At 32.7% G+C, this 19,215-nt stretch overlaps 1 non-coding gene across 1 annotated transcript; it reads right to left on the reverse strand.

Annotated features, from left to right (window-relative positions):
* Positions 1-15,812: 15,812 nt before the first annotated feature.
* LOC119873047 lies at positions 15,813-15,914 on the reverse strand. Its single transcript, XR_005363852.1, has one exon. It is a non-coding gene; the product is annotated as a U6 spliceosomal RNA (small nuclear RNA).
* Between the last annotated feature and the right edge of the window lie 3,301 nt (positions 15,915-19,215).

A 19,215-nucleotide genomic window follows, 5' to 3' on the forward strand; every position in this document is an offset into this window, starting at 1 on the left:
TATCAGAATGCAGAATGTCTATCAGAAATACATTAAACTTCTCCAATGGAGCTATTATAGCTAAATTATGGCACATTCATATAGTAAAATACTGATTAGCTAATACAATAAAAAATTCATTTCTGTATGTACTTATGAAAGGCATATTCTTGAATAAAAAAGAAAGAACAGAATAGTATATGTGTATACACACATGCATAATATATTTATATAAAAAGAAAAAATTGAGTATATATACTGAAAATGTATATTTGTAAAATAATAGAAAACTCACAGCAATTATTTAAAAACAAGAAATGAGAAAAATATACTTTTCAAAAATATACTTTTCATGTTATATTCCATCCTAGCTTTTAATTTGTCTAACCACTGCATGCACTACCTATTCAAAACTAAATCAAGTGATTTTTCAAAAATGCACAAGCTTTCTTAGAGTGGCAAGAAATAAAAGGGTAAGGCAAGATGATTCACAGACAAAATGAATGGTAAAAAGAAAAAAAATGAATAAAGGGACCAGTAAGCATGAATGAGTATAATGAGATTGCCCACTCTTTAAGATACAGCGTGCAAACATGATTGCTTCTAAGGACTCTGACTTGGGCACTCTAAATTGAAATAATTTATAACCCATAACACTTTCTTTACTTTTCCTACACTTTATACCCTGTATTATAGTAATTAATTTGCATACTTCAATCTCTCATACTTTAGTACCTTTCCCATGGTTAACATTTCTTGAATAGGTAAGACAATATCTATCTTTTAGAAAGTTGTGGCTCATGCATTACGTCTTTTTGAAAGCCTTATTAGTCTAAGGGTGTAGTTTTCCAAGAACTCTCTCTTCATTCTTCTATGAATCCATCTATCCCAGCACATGTTACATCCAAAATTACTTTTTGCAAGACCTTTTTCCTTTCTGGGCCATTAATTTTTGTGGAGTATGTTATGTATTTCACATCATTCACCCATGACCCCAACCCTATGAAGTAGAGACTTTACCCACATTCTGCTGATGAGAAACCTGAGGTCCCAGGTGATTAAGTAACTTGTCTAAGTCAAAAATAATCAAGACTGGATTTGACTCACACCCATTGGATTGTATGGCTGTACACTTAACCTCTATGCTATGCCATTGCCCACAAGTTAATACTTTTATTAACTTCTGGGGGTTTTAGTCTAAAAAACTATCTATTACTTCTACTATGAGGAAGGAATCCTTGGACCTGTCCTTGGGAGGAAAAGAGATGATACTACTTATCTAAGTCTGATCCATCATACCAGCTCACTTTGGGGAAAGAGGATTAGTAGTTTTCTAATCTTACTCTAATTTTTAAGCACCTAAAAAGTTGCTTTGAACTAGTACAATAGCCTCAAATTATTTTAGAGAGTTGCCAGAAACAAAGTGATAAAAGGCAACAGCATTTCCGAAATTTTCTGCTCTAATTAATAAAAAGATAAGACTATAATACAATACAGTATGATGACTCAGTGTCTTAATTATGTCAATTAAAACAGCCTGATGTCTTGGTCTTACCTATTTTAATAATATTAATGTTAAGTTTATACTGAAATTAACTCAAAAGATATCCCATAATCTTCATTTTATGTCACTCATTACCAGAAGTTCAATAAACTTATCATTTAAAAATATCCCAAAATTATCCCTGATGCTTTTATCTATAATCTTAAAAAGTCATTGCTGAGAACAATTATTCTGTGTGTTCAAGAGAATGAAAAAATGTTATTTGTTTCTATTTACCTGAAAAAAATAAGGCACATTTTAAAATAATAAATTAAATAAATACATTTAAAAAATCAATCCTAGCTTGTTAAATTATTCCTACTTGAAGTCAAGAATCAGATTTAGGAACTATAATCCAAGAACCCAATTTAGATACTTAACTTATCAACTGGAGGAGTTAAGTCATTTCTAAAAGAAAAGCTCTTACTCTCATTTATCCAGATACATTTAGTTTATTAAGAAAAGCTCCAAAGAGTTTTATTTCTAGATGTGATTTCAGAAGGTGATGGAAAGCTTCAAAATGACGAGCATTTTGCCTACCTTGCTTCAATTAAATCAAGAGTAAACTTTAAGTGGCTTGTCAAGATTCATTAATTTGGGGCCATTCTTACCACTAAAATATATAAGCCACCAAATTTTAGTGTGTGACCAGTTTTATTTAAATCTATAATTTATATTAAGGATCTATTCTGGCTACAAAATAATTTTTAATGTATCAAGCACCAGTACCAGTTCACCATTTATTGGTGTGCCACTAGGGCAACCCTCCAAAGGGAACTTTCAATCTGTTCTCACAGCACTCAACATGTGCAAGTAACTAATCTCAAGGCAAGAATGTTGTATGGATGTATGTTTCTAAAAGAGCAGCTGGTGTGCAATCTTAAAATGCAGTTCAGAATCAAAGGAATAAGAATAAAGTGAGCCCCAGTGGGGCTGCTAGCTTCTGTTGATTACCAGCTGTCATGGGACCAAACTCCAAGATTGTATACTGCTTCCCGTCTTTAAAAAGATTCACTAGTTTGGGAGAACATATGTTTTGTTTTGTTTTATTTTTATTTTGCTACAAAGAGCTTATTCTAACTGGTTTCTCCATTTACTAGTAATATTTTGAGTCCTTGGGAAACTAAAATTCTGAAATACAGTAAAAGGATTTTATATTATGACTACTTTAAGGTACCCTTTCCTGGGGCTGCTTATTTGGGTGATCTGTGTGCTATCCTCTCGGAAATTTAAATCAGACCTGCTTAATATTTTAAATTCCTTATAATCTTAGTTAGGAATCTAAAATCATGCACTATGAAAATTGAAAAGGAAATGTGTCCTTTAAATAATTTATTTTCAATATATTTAATAATCAACTATTTTGAATATCATATTTTACATGGTTAGTGTAGAATGTAAACAATTTAAGTAAAATGTTAAACAAAACTACTGCATTCTAGTTTGATATTTTCTGTAGAAGTACACTTGGCCTTCTTGATGTTTCTAATAGCTTAATCTTTATTAACTACACAGGTTAGTGTACACCAATATATAAAACAAAATGTAACCTAAAGTCATGCACTACATATTTCTAAATATGAAAAATGCTTATCAATTGTATCTTAGAAGTCACCATTTCCAAGTAAAATATCTCATACCTCCTATGATAATCTTCTTCAGAATTTTTTAATGTCTGGTTATTACCTACATATTAGTGTAGTAGTTGTCTCTTTTATAGAAAGCATTTAAATTAATTTCACACTTCCAAGACTGTAGTATTACAATAGTATGCCTAAGATCAGACAGAAAGACCTAATACCATAATATTTGTGGGAGATTCACTGATCACATTAGCCTCATAATGTGTCTCAGGTTACTTCCTTCCTCTTCTCTTTTGGGTTGTCTTTCATTTGGTTAACATCTAATGCTCTATAAAGATGCTCTCTTACAGCTACACACACAGTTAGGAAATTCAAGTTGGCTTGTCTTAAACACACAGCAAACAAAGCTCAAGGTTGTATCCTTTTAGACCAGTATTTTTGTTAATGTTTGCTATGTCATTCACACGCTTCTATAAAAGCTCCTACAAAAGTACCTGGGGATTTCAAGTACTTCATTTACCAAAGAAGCATGATAGACTTTGCTTCATGTTGTGTGTTTCTTCTAAGTTATAAAGGAAAACACACAAGAACTAGACAACCACAAACAATAAGTTTATATTACAAAAAGTTATGTCTTATTTTACATATATACATACACACATATATATAAAGATATGTATAGTAATTTTATGGAATATGTAATTAATGTAATCATATGTGTGATTACTATTGGGAACATTAGATCCACATAGAAATTCTCATCTATTAAGAAGCTTTTGCACAGCAAAGGATACAGTCAACAAAACTAAAAGACAACCTACAGAATGGGAGAAGATATTTGCAAATGACCTATCAGATAAAGGACTAGTATCCAAGATCTATAAAGAACTTATTAAACTCAACAGCAAAGAAACAAACAATCCAAACATGAAATGGGCAAAAGACAAGAAGAGAAATCTCACAGAGGAAGACATAGACATGGCCAACACGCACATGAGAAAATGCTCTGCATCACTTGCCATCAGGGAAATACAAATCAAAACCACAATGAGATACTACTTCACACCAGTGAGAATGAGGAAAACTAACAAGGCAGGAAACCACAAATGTTGGAGAGGATGCGGAGAAAAGGGGAACCCTCCTGCACTGTTGGTGGGAATGTGAACTGGTGCAGCCACTCTGGAAAACTGTGTGGAGGTTCCTCAAAGAGTTAAAAATAGACCTGCCCTACGACCCAGCAATTGCACTGCTGGGGATTTACCCCAAAGATTCAGATGCAATGAAACGCCAGGACACCTGCACCCCGATGTTTCTAGCAGCAATGTCCACAATAGCCAAACTGTGGAAGGAGCCTCGAAAGGAAGGTGTCCATTGAAAGATGAATGGATAAAGAAGCTGTAGTCTATGTATACAATGGAATATTACTCAGCCATTAGAAACGACAAAAACCCACCATTTGCTTTGACGTGGATGGAACTGGAGGGTGTTATGCTGAGTGAAATAAGTCAATCAGAGAGACAAACATTATATGGTCTCATTCATTTGGGGAATATAAAAAATAGTGATAGGGAATAAAGGAGAAAGGAGAAAAAAATAAGTGGGAAATATCAGAAAGGGAGACAGAACATGAAAGACTCCTAACTCTGGGAAACGAACTAGGGGTGGTGGAAGGGGAAGTGGGCGGGGGGTGGGGGTGACTGGGTGACAGGCACTGAGGTGGGCACTTGACGGGATGAGCACTGGGTGTTATCCTATATGTTGGCAAATTGAACACCAATAAAAAATAAATTTATAAAAATAAAATAAAGTAACTTTGTATATGTAAAAAAAAAGAAATTCTCATCTTTGCTTATAAAAAAAAATCTCATGTCTAAAAGCAGATTTTCACTGGTTTCATATTTCTAAAACCTGAAGTATGAAAATAGACGAAATGTCACAGTAGACATCAGCTTTAAGAATAATTCTTTAAAAAAAAGAATAATTCTTTAGGGGTGCCTGGGTGGCTCAGTCGGTTAAGCATCTGCCTTCACTTCAAGTCTTGATCTCAGGGTTCTGGGATGGAGCTCCACATCAGGCTCCCTGCTCAGCCAGGGGTCTGCTTGTCCTTCTCTCTCTGCCCTTCCCCTCCACTCATGCTTTCTCTCTAATAAATAAAATATTTTACAAAAATAATAATTATTTTAATAATAACAAAGATATGTTCTCTAGCCTTATCACTTAGAGGATATCTTGATCCTTATCTTATGACCCTACATAGGCTACAACGTAACTCCTATATAACCAGTTTACCATTATAAAATTCAGTAAACTATGCAACACAAATAAACCAACTTTATGAATTTAGTATACTTTTTCTTTATCCCTCAAGATAATTAATAATTAATTAATTAATTAATCTTTAAGATTAATAAAAAGCTAAAAAAATTTATGTTCTGATTCTAAACTTACTATTTATTGCTATAATTTGAAGGAGATAACATGCATGAATATTAATGCTATACATTTATAAGGCACTTTGGAGTTTTACTGAATTCAAGACTGTCATCTTTATTCATTAATCTTGAAGAAGCTTTCATTATTCCTTCATAAAACCAATCATGTAAGAATCCCACTACATCTCACACTTATATAGACCACTATAATTAAACTATACCCTGTTCTGTAATTGCCAGTTTGCAAATAAATTGCATCTACCAAACCAGAACAATAAATTTTATGTATACCAGACAATAAAATGTTCTCACATCACTACAGCCAATTTAAATCTTAGAGCCCCATAAAGATTTTGTTTAGGCTTTATTTTAACAGATCATCTCTCAACTTTCCCTTGCCATGTACTCCAAACACTCCATTCATGTTAGTTATTAAACCACTTTCTAAAATGCCCTAAAATAGGTCTCTAGGTCATGTTCAAAAAGATAGGTAAATAATGGAACTTTGGAGGGATTTTTTTTCTTATTTTCTAGGTTAAATGGCACTGATATATAAACTGCTTTTAAAAGTATTTTTTTAAACTCTTGCCTCAGTTCATACCATATGTATTTTACTAAATTTCTCTTCCAATAAGCCTAGCTGAGAATGGTCATAAAGTCAACCTGAGTGAAATACACAAATGCATATATAATATATATAATACTTTAATAACTTCCAATATACAGTTTAACAAATGGAATCAGCTGACTTTTATACAATGATAAACCCACAATCCTAGCAACAATTCAAAATCATCAAAGTAGATAGCCTGTTTGCAACTTTGTCATGGATGTCAAGTTTTGTAATTGAATTTCCACTCTGGATATAATTATCGGTATTTTATGTAGTAATATCAGAAATAATAACTACTTGTTCATGCTTAGTATTATACTGAAAATAGGTCCAAAGTAATTAATTTCAAGCCCATAGAGTTTAATATTTTAAAGCTTTTTACTAGTTATATAAAAATTAATCATTAAATGCTTCGTAGATTATCAAAAACCTAAAGAGTTGGGTGGTTATAGTGGAAAATAATTAATGGTTTATTCTTAATTATGAAACAGAAGTACATACTTAGAAAAATTTATAATACAACAAAAATAGACAAGCGTAATGCAAATTAATAGAAGACACAATTATAATTCTACTTAATTTATGCATAGATTTAGTTAGGAAATACACTTACACTTTCCAGAGATATGATAAACTAACAAGATCTTTAATATATCTTATAAATGTTAATTTTCCCCACAGGGGAACTAATGCTTCTGATTAGCTAAAGTAAACAGCAAGTGATATGCAATTAAAAGTGGTTCTTACGGGCAGCACTTTCCCTTTTCAAATATAATAAAAATTTAAAACAAACATATTGCTCTATACACTCAGGAGAAACAATGAAATAGGATTCCAGAATTCAGGTTGTGTATTAACTTTGCCATTAATTAGCCTTGTGCTATATAACTTAACTCTGATTCCATATTATAGTTAAATGCATTATAATATCTGTCTTAGATATTTTAAAGATATTTTAGAATTTCCAAAAAGGTAACTGTTGAAATAAAGTTTTTGTACCTAACACCTATTAATAATAAGGACTGTTTATCTTGGAAATTCATCAAATATAATTTTTCAGCATTATAATGATATATCTTAATAATTCCAGGGAAGAAAGGAAGAAACTAGAGAGATAGAGTCCAGTGAAATAAAGAAGAAATCAACTAGTTGGCATTTTTGTTATACCTATACAGCCCAAGATTATTGTACCAAAAAGAGAGAGAGAGATTATACATTAATTTCTCAAGGCTACTATCTAATTTCATGGTTATAACATCCTGTAAGCAATATAGGTATATTCAAAATTATTTTTGTCTCCTAGATCAAGAAATTAGATTTCATTTCTTGTGCAAATGTCACTCACACAATAATGTCAACCATTGTATCAGAATGAAAATTTCCTGATTCCCAGTTTATTCCTAATCTTTCTACTCAGCGATGACTAGCACATGGTTTCAATCAAAACTCTGCCACAGGGTAGCTCTATATTTAACTTTTTGAGGAAACTCCATACTGTTTTCCATAATGGCTTCACCAGTTTGCATTCCTACTAACGATATAAGAGGGTTCCCCTCTCTCCACGCCTGCAATCCAGCAATTGTATTACTAAGTATTGACCCAAAGGATACAAAAATACTAATTCAAAGAGATACATGCATCTCAGATATTTGTAGCAGTATTAACGATAGCCAATTTATGGGAAGGCCCAAAAGGCCATCCACTGATGAGTGGATAAAGAAGATGTAGCATATACATATCACATGGAATATAGAATTTTTACTAGGCCATAAAAAAGAATGAAATCTTGCTATTTGTAACAATGTGGATAGAGATAAAGACTATTTTGCTAAGTGAAATAAGTCATTCAGAGAAAGATAAATACCATATGATTTCACTCATCTGTGGAATTTAAGAAACAAAATAGAAGAACATTAGGGGAAAAAGAGAGAGGGGGCAAACCAGAAAACTCAACTATAAAGAACCAACTGAAGGGTACTGGAGGGAAGTGGGTGGAGGGATGGATTAAATGGCTAATGGGTGTTAGACTCTTGTGATGAGCACTGGGTATTGTATGTAAATGACAGATCACTAAACCCTATGCCTGAAACTAATATTACATAGTATGTTAACTGGAATTTGAATAAATCTTAAAAAAAGAAAAAAGAAAACTCTGCAGCAAAAAAAAAACCATTTACTGCAGCAAAACAATATTTGCACCAGAGGATCAAAGTGAGGAGTTCAGTTCAACTTGTTTTAGAGACAGTCTGCTATCTTCATTTGAATTTCCTCCCATTCTTTGCCTTATCAAGTTCCATTTTCTTCCTGTAATACCTATCATAAGGTCTCATAAATGGAAAAGATTGCTCCTTCTGAACCGTAGAATCTATTGAGCATGATACAAAGCTTGTACTTATTATATGGGGCTTTCTAACTTTCATATGTTTCTCATTTCACTAAATATCAAAAATGTGAAGGTTCAATGATTATGAGATCAGTCTTTGCAAACCATCTGCCTCTTTTCTTTGCTAAATAGCTTTCATAGTATTTCTCATAAGGGTTATTTATGAACATGTCTGCCTCCTATAGACTGAGTTCCTGGAGGATTGGGATATCCAGTTGAAAATCACTATGACACCTACAGGGTCACAACTGCTGTTTAGCACTCAACAAATAATTAATTAAGACATAAATGTTCAAGTAATGCTTTCTGTATATTTTATAATGGAATTAGCCAAGCATTTATTTAAGATTTTTAGAAAGAAAAATGATTTTTCCAACTGATATTAAAAAATAAGATTAAAATTAGGAATATAGGTGAAAAATACATTTTGTCCTTTAATTTTGGACAATTCTGTTGAAGTTTTGCTGGAAGGGGATGAATCAATGAGTATAACTTATTCGGAAAAAAATAATAAAGTTAAACTACCCAGCTAAATAAAAATATTACATTAATGATGGTTGTAGATAATTGACAATCAACAAAGAATTTGTTCAAATGTGTTTTGGAGTTGGAGATTAAGGATTTTGTGATGAGTCATGGCCATTCTTTTTTTTTTAAGATTTATTTAAATATTTATTTGAGAGAGAAAGAGAGAGAGAGAGAGAGAGCACATTAATTGGGGGTGGGGGGTGGACAGAGGCAAAGGGAGAAGCAGGCTCCCTGCTGAGCAGAGAAACCAGAGATGGGTCTCAGTCCCAGGACACTGAGATCATGACCTGAGCCAAAGGCAGATATTTAACCAACTGAGCCAACCAGCCACCCTTCATGGCCACTCTTCTAAGATCATCGAGCATAGTTTCTTTATTGGAAGAGAAAGAAAAATCAAATTCAAGAAGAAATGACTATTTGGGTAGCATAATACCATGGTAAGTATTCAGTGAAGTTAGGAAGGGAGAAAGGAAGGGGGGAATGTGGAAGACTGGAAAGCTGGGGTAGGTGGGGCAGAAGGAAGCTTATCAGAAATTTTATTTGGTCAGAGCAAGTGAAAGGATTTGTTTGTATTTCCTTGTCCTTTGCCTTCATACACAGAAGATAGAACAGGACCATTTTCTAGAGGAGAGAAAAAGTTCATTATCTAGACTTAGCACTATGTCACTGTTAACTAGATTTTAACAGTCATATCATAAGTAAACGTGTGTTAATCAATCCAAAATTAAAAAAAGAGATTACTATTATTATGTATCTAAAGCTTTCATTTTAAAATCCGTAAAATATTTGCAAATCTGCTAGCTACTTATTGTAGCCCTTAAATTTCACTTTGTCTCTTTCGTACCTTACATCCCAAATGTAGGTATAAATATTAACAATATTTATATCCTCTATTACTCTCTAGCAGTAATTTTCTAACAGATATAACTATTTGAATTTTTCTAAGGCAGTCCAGAGAAGTGAAGGTTTTTTTTTCCTAATTTGAAAAACATCAGAATAGGTTTTATTTAACATTTATTTTTAAAATACATATATTAAGTTTATTATCTAAGAATATTAAAGGGCAGCAACCCTGCCTATTTGTGATAAAATCACTTCATGTAAGATAATACTAGACACATATAGGAGCGCCTGGGTGGTGCATTTGGTTAAGCATCTAACTCTTGATTTTGGCTCAGGTCATGATCTCAGGGTCATGGGATCAAGCTCCACATCAGGCTCCATGAAGGGCATGGAGCCTGTTTAAGATTCTCTCTCTCTCTCTCTCTCTCTCTCTGTCTCCCCCCCCCCTTTCTTTCTCCCCATCCCTTGCTCTCTCTAAAATAAATAATAAATAAATAGTTGTTTTTAAAAAGCTATATGGCAGATAATAGTAGCAGCTTGTATTTAATGAGCATTTGCTAAGTTCCTTAAGAATCTTAAAACCCCTGCCTTAACTAACCTTTAAAAAATGTGACAGTAGTTTGATGCTGTCATTTTAAAATATTGATCCTAGGCTCATGTTTGTTTTTTTTTTGGCAATGAACTTTTCCTTTGCCCTTTTGCAAACTCACTCTAATCCACCTCCATTTACTGCTTTATATAATTTCCCTTGGTCATTCCATACTATTTTATGTGATAACCTATACGTTTTTATGCCTTCAAAGTATGCATTTGCATTTTCTTCAGCACTGTTCTTTGAATCTCCATTTTTCATCTGTATCTTAGATGAGTAGCACTTAGTTTAAAAGAATAAAATGCAAGAGAGGAAAAAGAGGGTGGAAACAACTAAATTGAACTTGCATTTAAAAAGCTGCTAAACTGAAGCTTCCACTACTGAACAAACTGCACAGATTAATTAATCTTTTGATTGGATTCAAGTTATTCACATTGAAGTGAAATTTTCAGTCCATGCACTCACAGTTCTGGGAATCCAGCATGGCAAGAGTGACCAAAATGATCAGGCTGTTATTTATTTATATCCATCTATAAAACAAATATTAAATGTAACTGTTTTATCTATTTTTCTATACTACTTTCTTAGATAATGATTAGTGATATCACCACCATATCCTAATGCAGAGTTTCTTCCTATATAGTATGATTTCCACATACCCATGTGTCTAGATGCCTTGTATATATAAAAGCACAGGAGGTAGATGGGAGAATGGATGAAACAGGTGAAGGAGATTAAGAGCACACTCATAATGATGGGCCTTGAGTAATTTGTAGAATTCTCAAATTGCTGTATTGTGTGCCTGAAACTCACATGACACCCTATGTTGATTATACCGGAATTAAAAGGGGAAAAAGGTACAGTCAAGAAATATGCTCTAGTCTTAGATATTAAATCACTTCTTTCAAGGTAATTATAGACATCAACTATTGTTATATGTTTGCTGTGATTCATAGATGTATTGCCTTTGATGTTTGAGCTTACTTTTAAAATTTTTACTAAAATCTAACTTTATATACAGGGGACATTAACAATATCCTTCCTTTGCCTCTCTGTGACAAGGCATATTCACTTGTAGAATAAAATGTAAACTATTTATACACTATTAACAATCCTACTTTTACTCAAAGGATAATTTTTTATATTTTGACTTTTGTAATGCTATAAGGATTTGACATTTTAAGGTTATATTAATTTTTTCTGCATGAATCTGTCTTTTCCTATATTTTACAATTTTTTTCTGTTAGCATATTACATACAAATTCCACTTCTCTCTTACAGAGGAACCAGTTACCCATATTATCCAGTTATGGCAGTAAAAATAAATACTATCTAATAGATATTTAGAAATACTAAAATGTTCCATAAAATATGTCACTTACTGCCTGATTCTGGTGGATAAGCAGCTGATAAGGAGCAGCTTAAAAAAATAACATTCTGGTGAGTTTTCAGAACTACTGTGTTCTAATAACGAGAAACAAGCCAGGGCTGATAAACATTTCAGTATCTACTTTGAGGCCAGGCATAGCACATTATAGGAGCAATTATTTCATATATACACAACCACATATTATTTTGGTGACAGCCTGGAGAATTTATCACACGAAAATTCAGCTAATACAAAAGCACTATATTTAGATAGGAGATATCTAAAATAGATTATTTACCTTATTAAAACATAGGTTTAGTGCACAGATACCTTTGCACTAAAATTAAAACAGCACAGCCTTTACCTAGGCATCTAGGAAATGTGATTAGCCCTGCAGCAAAGATAAGGGGTTTACAATGCTGTTTCTCTTGCTAATGGAATGAAGACAGACATACTAACTGGAAATCATTTTTCTATTTTCTCTCACCATCTATTTTGCCTCCTTCTCTTTCTCTTTTTCAACTTATGGTGCAGGGCGGGCGGGAGGGAGGGCGGGAGGGAGGGATGGATGGGGATTGATGTAGGGGAGGATGAGGTAGGAGGGACGGCGGGAGGTCTGCGGGCTTCTTTCTTTCTTTCTTCTTCCGTCCTTCCTTCCTTCCTTCCTTCCTTCCTTCCTTCCTTCCTTCCTTCCTTCTTTCTTTCTTTCTTTCTTTCTTTCTTTCTTTCTTTCTTTCTTTCTTTCTTTCTTTCTTTCTTCTTCTTTCCTTCTTCTTTCTCTCCCAACACTCTTCTTCCAAAAATGCCTCACATATCCCAAGGCTTTAAATAGCTCACTTTTTCTAGAAAAGTTATTAGAGATCACCATACTTGGGCAAGAAAAACTCAAGAGTAGGAGTAGGGTGGACTCTTACATAAGACTATAAGATATGTGATATGAAAGAACAAAATAACAAAACAACTCAAAGAGATCTGGATAAACTCCTTAAGGATGCAGTAAAATGTAACATAAAGTTGAAAAATTATTGTTATCTACGAACATTATATAGAGAATAATATGCTGTTTTTCAGGACAGTGTGGTCTTGATTTAGCAGAAATAATATGCAACCTTCAGGGCAAATAACCAAGCTAAAAATGACAACGGAATGCCTGGAAACAAAGTAAATCAAAACCAAGAAATCCAAAGCTTGCAAAATTATCTAGTATGCAATGTGTCTGTCCTAAGGACACTGAAACCTAGCTTTGAATAATGTCATGATTTCTACATCTCTCTTCTGAACTTACACATACTAAGCTACTCCTCCAGTCATTATTTTTAAAATCACTTGTTTATTTTATGTTCATTGATAAAAAAAAAATTGAAAGAAAAGTATAAAAAAATGTTGCTCTGAAAAACATCTAAAACAACTATTACTGTTAGTATTTTGGCATATTTTACATTTTCTTTTTAGTTTTACTGATTTTTGAAGAAGTTCTTGCTGCATTTATAACTTGAGTCTTCTATTTTATCCATGTATAATTTACTTTTGTATTAAATGGTTTCATTTCACCATATTACTGTATTGTTTAAACCATACTTATTAAATAAGCATCTTTAAATATTAGTTGGCTTGATAAATGGTCATTACCTTTTCATGACAACTAGAAGAGTATATTAGAGTCCTGAACAACACCAGGTTATATTGGGTTATTGATCAGTAGTAAATGCTAGGGTGTGCTGCTTATTTTACATAATTTCAGATTAAAGCCCTCATTTCCTCAGTTGCTACAAGTGTCACCTGCTGCCAGTTCACAGCTGAATCTCTCCCCTAGAACTCCCATCAGCCCAAGGGAGCTGCTTCATACTGGCTTGAAAGCCTTTCCCAGTTCCTGATCTATATATGGACACTAAGCCTCAGCCCTTCTGTCTCAATTCCCAACTTCCAGGGCCTCCCACCTGCAGCACTCCCCATGGCATTGCAGTATGTGTACTGGATCCTGTTTCCTTCATTCCCTCCCTCACAGGATGTTTTATTCCATTTGGGCTATTATAACAAAATACCATAGATTGCGGGACTTATGAACAACAGGCTTATTTCCTACAGTTCTGAAGGCTGGGAAGTCCAAGATCAAGGCACTGGCAGATATGGTGTCAGATAAGGACCCTCTTCTTTCCATAATCTCACTTGGCAGAAGGAGTGAGGGAACTCTCTGGAATTTCTTTTATAAGCATACTAATATCCCAAGCATGCATGTTCCACCCTCATAAAATAATCACCTCCAAAAATCTCACTTCCTAATATTATCACCGTCAGGGATAGTATTTCAATGTATGATTTTGGGGGTCACCACATTCACCCTACAGTACAGATTTTGATATTGAGAGACCCACACACACACACAATAAACTTACTGTTAACAAATCTCCATTTCAGAGTCTATGCCAAGGGAACTGGGTTAAAGACAGTTTATTGCAATTTTTACAAAGACCAAACAATATGTTGGAAATGGTATCTATATTGTTATTCAGTTGGAATCTGTAAATCATTCATTCATTTATGCCCTGTGATTCAATTAATGATTGCCTATCTTATATGATAATTTCCCTGAATTGCGACATACATTTATTATTATTTAGGAACATTAGACAGCACATATTCCTTTTACGTGTATTCATGATGATGTTCATAACCTGAATCTTGGTTTTTACCTATTTAATATTTTTTGTTGTTTGACAATATGACACATACTATTTCCTATCTGTTATACAATCACTTTACAATCATGATAAAAAGCACTGTATATCTTCTCTATTCTATAAAGTTTTGTAATTGTATGTTAATTTATAATACTTAAAAGATTCAAAAGTGGATAAATCCTCTTTTAAAACAAATATATTGCAAAATATTAAAAAAATCTTAAGGATGTTAAGATGCAGAAGATCTGATCTGTTCTTTCTCTTTGAGAGAATGTGTCTAAAGAAATTAGCAGAACAAGCAAGATGTGCCTGGCAACATCAGTAACCTAATCATGCAGACAATCATAACCTGATATGACCCAGGGGGATAACACAAGAGTTACAATACTATGTATCTTCATTATAATTTTGACACATGAGGTGAAATGAAAGAATTAAAAAGAAACCCAGTTGTTTGAGAAGCATAACTTTGTTCTGACCATGAAAGAAATATAATCCACAGAGGAAATTCATATTGAATTAACATGTTGAGTAAGTCAAATCTGATACCTTATGCCATTATGACAAAGGGCAGTAAATGGTCACTATAAAAGTGTTAAAACACAGTATTTTGTTATCTGATGCTTCTGATCCTCAGAAGTAATGATTATGTGAAAATGCATTTGATAGCAAATATTCATAATTAACATTGTAGTGTAATTAGGCACTCCTAGACTTTAAATTCCATTATCCCAATGATCAACAGATTTTTGTGTGATTTCTTGCTTAAAAGTAGGTCAAAAAATGTCTTAGAGGCCACCCTTTAGGCCAACGTCTATAATAAATGTTTCTAACTACATTCTTAAATCTTGCCAGTCACCTAAGAAAATGTATTATACTGCTTGCAAGTAGGGCTGGCCAAGTGAGTAAAAATAGCTTAAGCACTTAGCAGTCAAAATGTACCACTCAAAATCCACATCTTACAGAATCTGTGCCACAAATGATGTTCTTAGGAAAAGCTCAGCCCAGGATATCAGACCTCAATTGTAACGATATTCACTATCCCAAATCAATAGCATAGGAAAACAAAGAAAGAAAAAAAAAGTAGAGATAAATGTTGCATTGGTCTCTAAAACAGGGCTCTTTGAGTATTATTCAATGGATACACAGAAAAAAATAAATATCCCTTAGGAGTTGATCATAAATCAGTTATTATCTGAATTGATTTTTCTCATGGCATAATGATTTTGAAAATTGAGCTGCAGAAAATATTTCTTTTTTAAAATTCTTTTTAACATGGAACACTTCACAAATTTGTATGTCATCCTTGCATAGGAGCCATGATAATCTCTGTATCATTCCAATTTTAGTATTTGTACTGCCAAAGTGAACATAAGATTCTCTTTGTAATACAAATCTTGTTTTTTCTATATACTGTTGCAGAAATATTAAACACTTGTAGAAAATTTTTGACATATATTTAATGCTCCTAAGTAATTTTTATTTTGATCATGTTAGTAGAAGAAAAACTTGAAGACCAAATGAGTAGAGCTTTAAATATCAGACTAAAAGTTTATTCCCTAAGTAAAATCTTTATGGTAACTTTCAGTTTGATATATTATTTTAAAGACTGAAGACTGGTATATAGAAGTATAAGACATATACACTTGATATACAGTAAGCTAAGAGATGTTAGCAGAAAGACTAATATAAGTCACTAATACACATATTAGTTATTAGATAGTTTATGAGTAGACAACATCATCTATTTTATGAGTAGGTTTAAAAGTATACTCATTAGGTTTTCAAAAATATGGTTAGTAGGAATTGTACAGGATGTTTACTGAACAGAGCACATATAAAAATTCAAGTTATATTACTAAATGTATTACTGTATTAATGTTAAGCATCTTGAAATTAAGATGTTGCCCAATATTCTGAAATAGTAAAACATAAGAAAGTAAAAGTTATTATTCAACTGATAATAGTGATAAATTTTAGAATATAAAATTTATTAATGCTTTGGTGTCCTCATAAATAAAATGTATATTTGATACACTTTGTTCTACAAATATTTCCTAATGGACACAGAGATACCAAGCCTTTACTTTGCAAGAATTCTTCACAATAATTTCTAAATTGAGACATCCCAACTCATTTTTGAGCCAGTGAATGACAGGTTATATTTGGCTTAAAAAAAAAAAAAAGTGTATGGAAGTGGGGGAAGCTGATATCAAAAAAGACAGCTTACTTGGAGCACTTGTATTATTTTAAATGCTATTTAGTATGAGTAAACAATTCCTGTTTCCTAATACTATGCATATTTTCCACAAGCCAAAAAATAACATCTGTATCATAATTGATAAAATATACGTGGTTTTCTCATATATCTAAATCAATCCCCCACAAAAACCTCTTAATTGTACCAATAAATCTTCTCCTAAGTCAGTTCATTTCTCCAATTGTACCACCACAAATATATATCAAGTGGCCTAATTCAAGTCTCATCTGTACTACTGAATGACTTCATAAATGACCTCTACATGTTTACTTTTTCCTATTCAACTCTATCAAAAATATTAAAATCTATTTAAAAAAATCAGCACTCTTAGAGTAAAAACTACTATTCTTTATATCATCTATAAGATCTACATTCTGTCCTGTTCATTTTTTTTGTCACAGGAACATTTTACATGCCATTTTGGTGTAGGATTTCTTTTTTGTTTTTTTTTTAATTTTATTTATTTATGATAGTCAGAGAGAGAGAGAGAGAGAGGCAGAGACACAGCAGAGGGAGAAGCAGGCTCCATGCACCGGGAGCCCGATGTGGGATTCGATCCTGGGTCTCCAGGATGGCGCCCTAGGCCAAAGGCAGGCGCCAAACCGCTGCGCCACCTAGGGATCTCTGGTGTAGGATTTCATCTGTTGTTTCATTACTCATTTCCAGGAGCTTGAAAGAGTATCAAGCATATGCCAAAACTCAATAAATGTTTTCGGAAAGAACAAAGATTAGGTGAACTTAGAACACAAATCAATGAAATTGAACATAGGATATCAATAGAGACAAATAAATAAAACCAAAAGCTAATTATTTGAAAAGATCAGTAAAATCTGTAAGCCTCTAGCCAGGGTAACTCAGAAAAAAACAGATAGTATACAAATTACTAATAACGGTAATGAAATAAGAGACCTCACTACAGATCCCATAGACATTAAAAGTCTAATAAAGAAATACTATGAACAACTCTATACCCATAAATTTAATAACTTAGATGAAATAGACCAATTTCTTGAAAGATACAATTAGCCAAAATTCACACAAGAAGAAACAGACAATCTGAATAGCCCTGAACAAATCTCTTTTACAAGCTCTTTCTAAACTATTAAATGAACTGAATAAATAGTAAGTAAATGTCTAAAGTAGAAAGTACCAGGCCCAGATGAGTTCACTGGTGAATCTGACCAGACATTTAAGTAAGAAATTATACCAATTCTCTACAATTTCTTCCAGAAATATAGAAGGAAAAGGAATATTGCCTAACTCATTTTTTGAGGCTGGAATTACTGAGACACCAAAACTAGACAAAGATATTACAAGAAAACTACAGATCAGTATCTCTCATGTACCAAGACACAAGTTTCTCAACAAAATATTATCAAATTAAATCCAACAATGTGTAAAGAATTCTATACAATGACTAAGTGGGATTTAAGTGAATCTAGACACAGATGTTGTACTCTTCACAAAAACTAACTCAGAGTGGATCACAGACCTAAATATAACATGTGTAAGTATAAAGCTGTTGGAGGATAACACAGGAGAAAATCTAGATGACTTTAGGTAAGGTATGCCTTTTTAGATACAACACAAAAGGTATGAGCCATAAAAATAACTGATACACTGGACTTCATTAAAATTAAAAATTCTTCTGTAAAAAACAATAGAAAATGAAAAGTCACAGACTAGAATATTTGAAAAAGATATCTGATAAAGCACTGTAATCCAAAATATACAAAGAACTCTTAAAACTTATCCAAGAGAAAACAACCCAATCATGTTCACTGTAGCATTATTCACAATAGCCAGGACATAAAAAATTTAAGTGTCTACTGATGGATGAATAATAGATAAAGAAACCATAATTATACACACACATATACAAGCACTGAGATATTATTCAGCCTTAAAAATGAAAATGACCTTGTCATTGACAATAACATGGATGAACCTGGAGAATATTTTTCTAAGTGAAATAAGGCATACACATTAAGAAAAATACCACATGAAGCACGGGTAATATGCTATATGTTGGCAAATTGAACTCCAATAAAAAAGAAATAAATAAATAGATAAATAAATAAATAAATAAATAATAAAATTTTTTAAAAAAGAAAAATACTACATGAATTAAACTATATCCAGAATCTAACAAACTCAAAATCATAGAAACATAAAGTAAAACACTGGTTAGCAGGATAAGGAGGTGAGGTAACAGAGACACATTGGTCAAAAGGTACAAAGTTGCTCATGTACAATAAATAAGTTCTAGAGATCTAGTGCACAGCAGGATAACTATAGTTAATAATACTGTATTGTATATTGGAAATTTGCTAGAAGTAGATTTCAGATGCTCTTACCACCAAAAAAGTAACTATGTGAGGAAAAGAATATGTTAATATACTACTCATTTCA

Source organism: Canis lupus, chromosome 8, assembly GCF_011100685.1.
Source record: "Canis lupus familiaris isolate Mischka breed German Shepherd chromosome 8, alternate assembly UU_Cfam_GSD_1.0, whole genome shotgun sequence".
Lineage (NCBI taxonomy): Eukaryota > Metazoa > Chordata > Mammalia > Carnivora > Canidae > Canis > Canis lupus.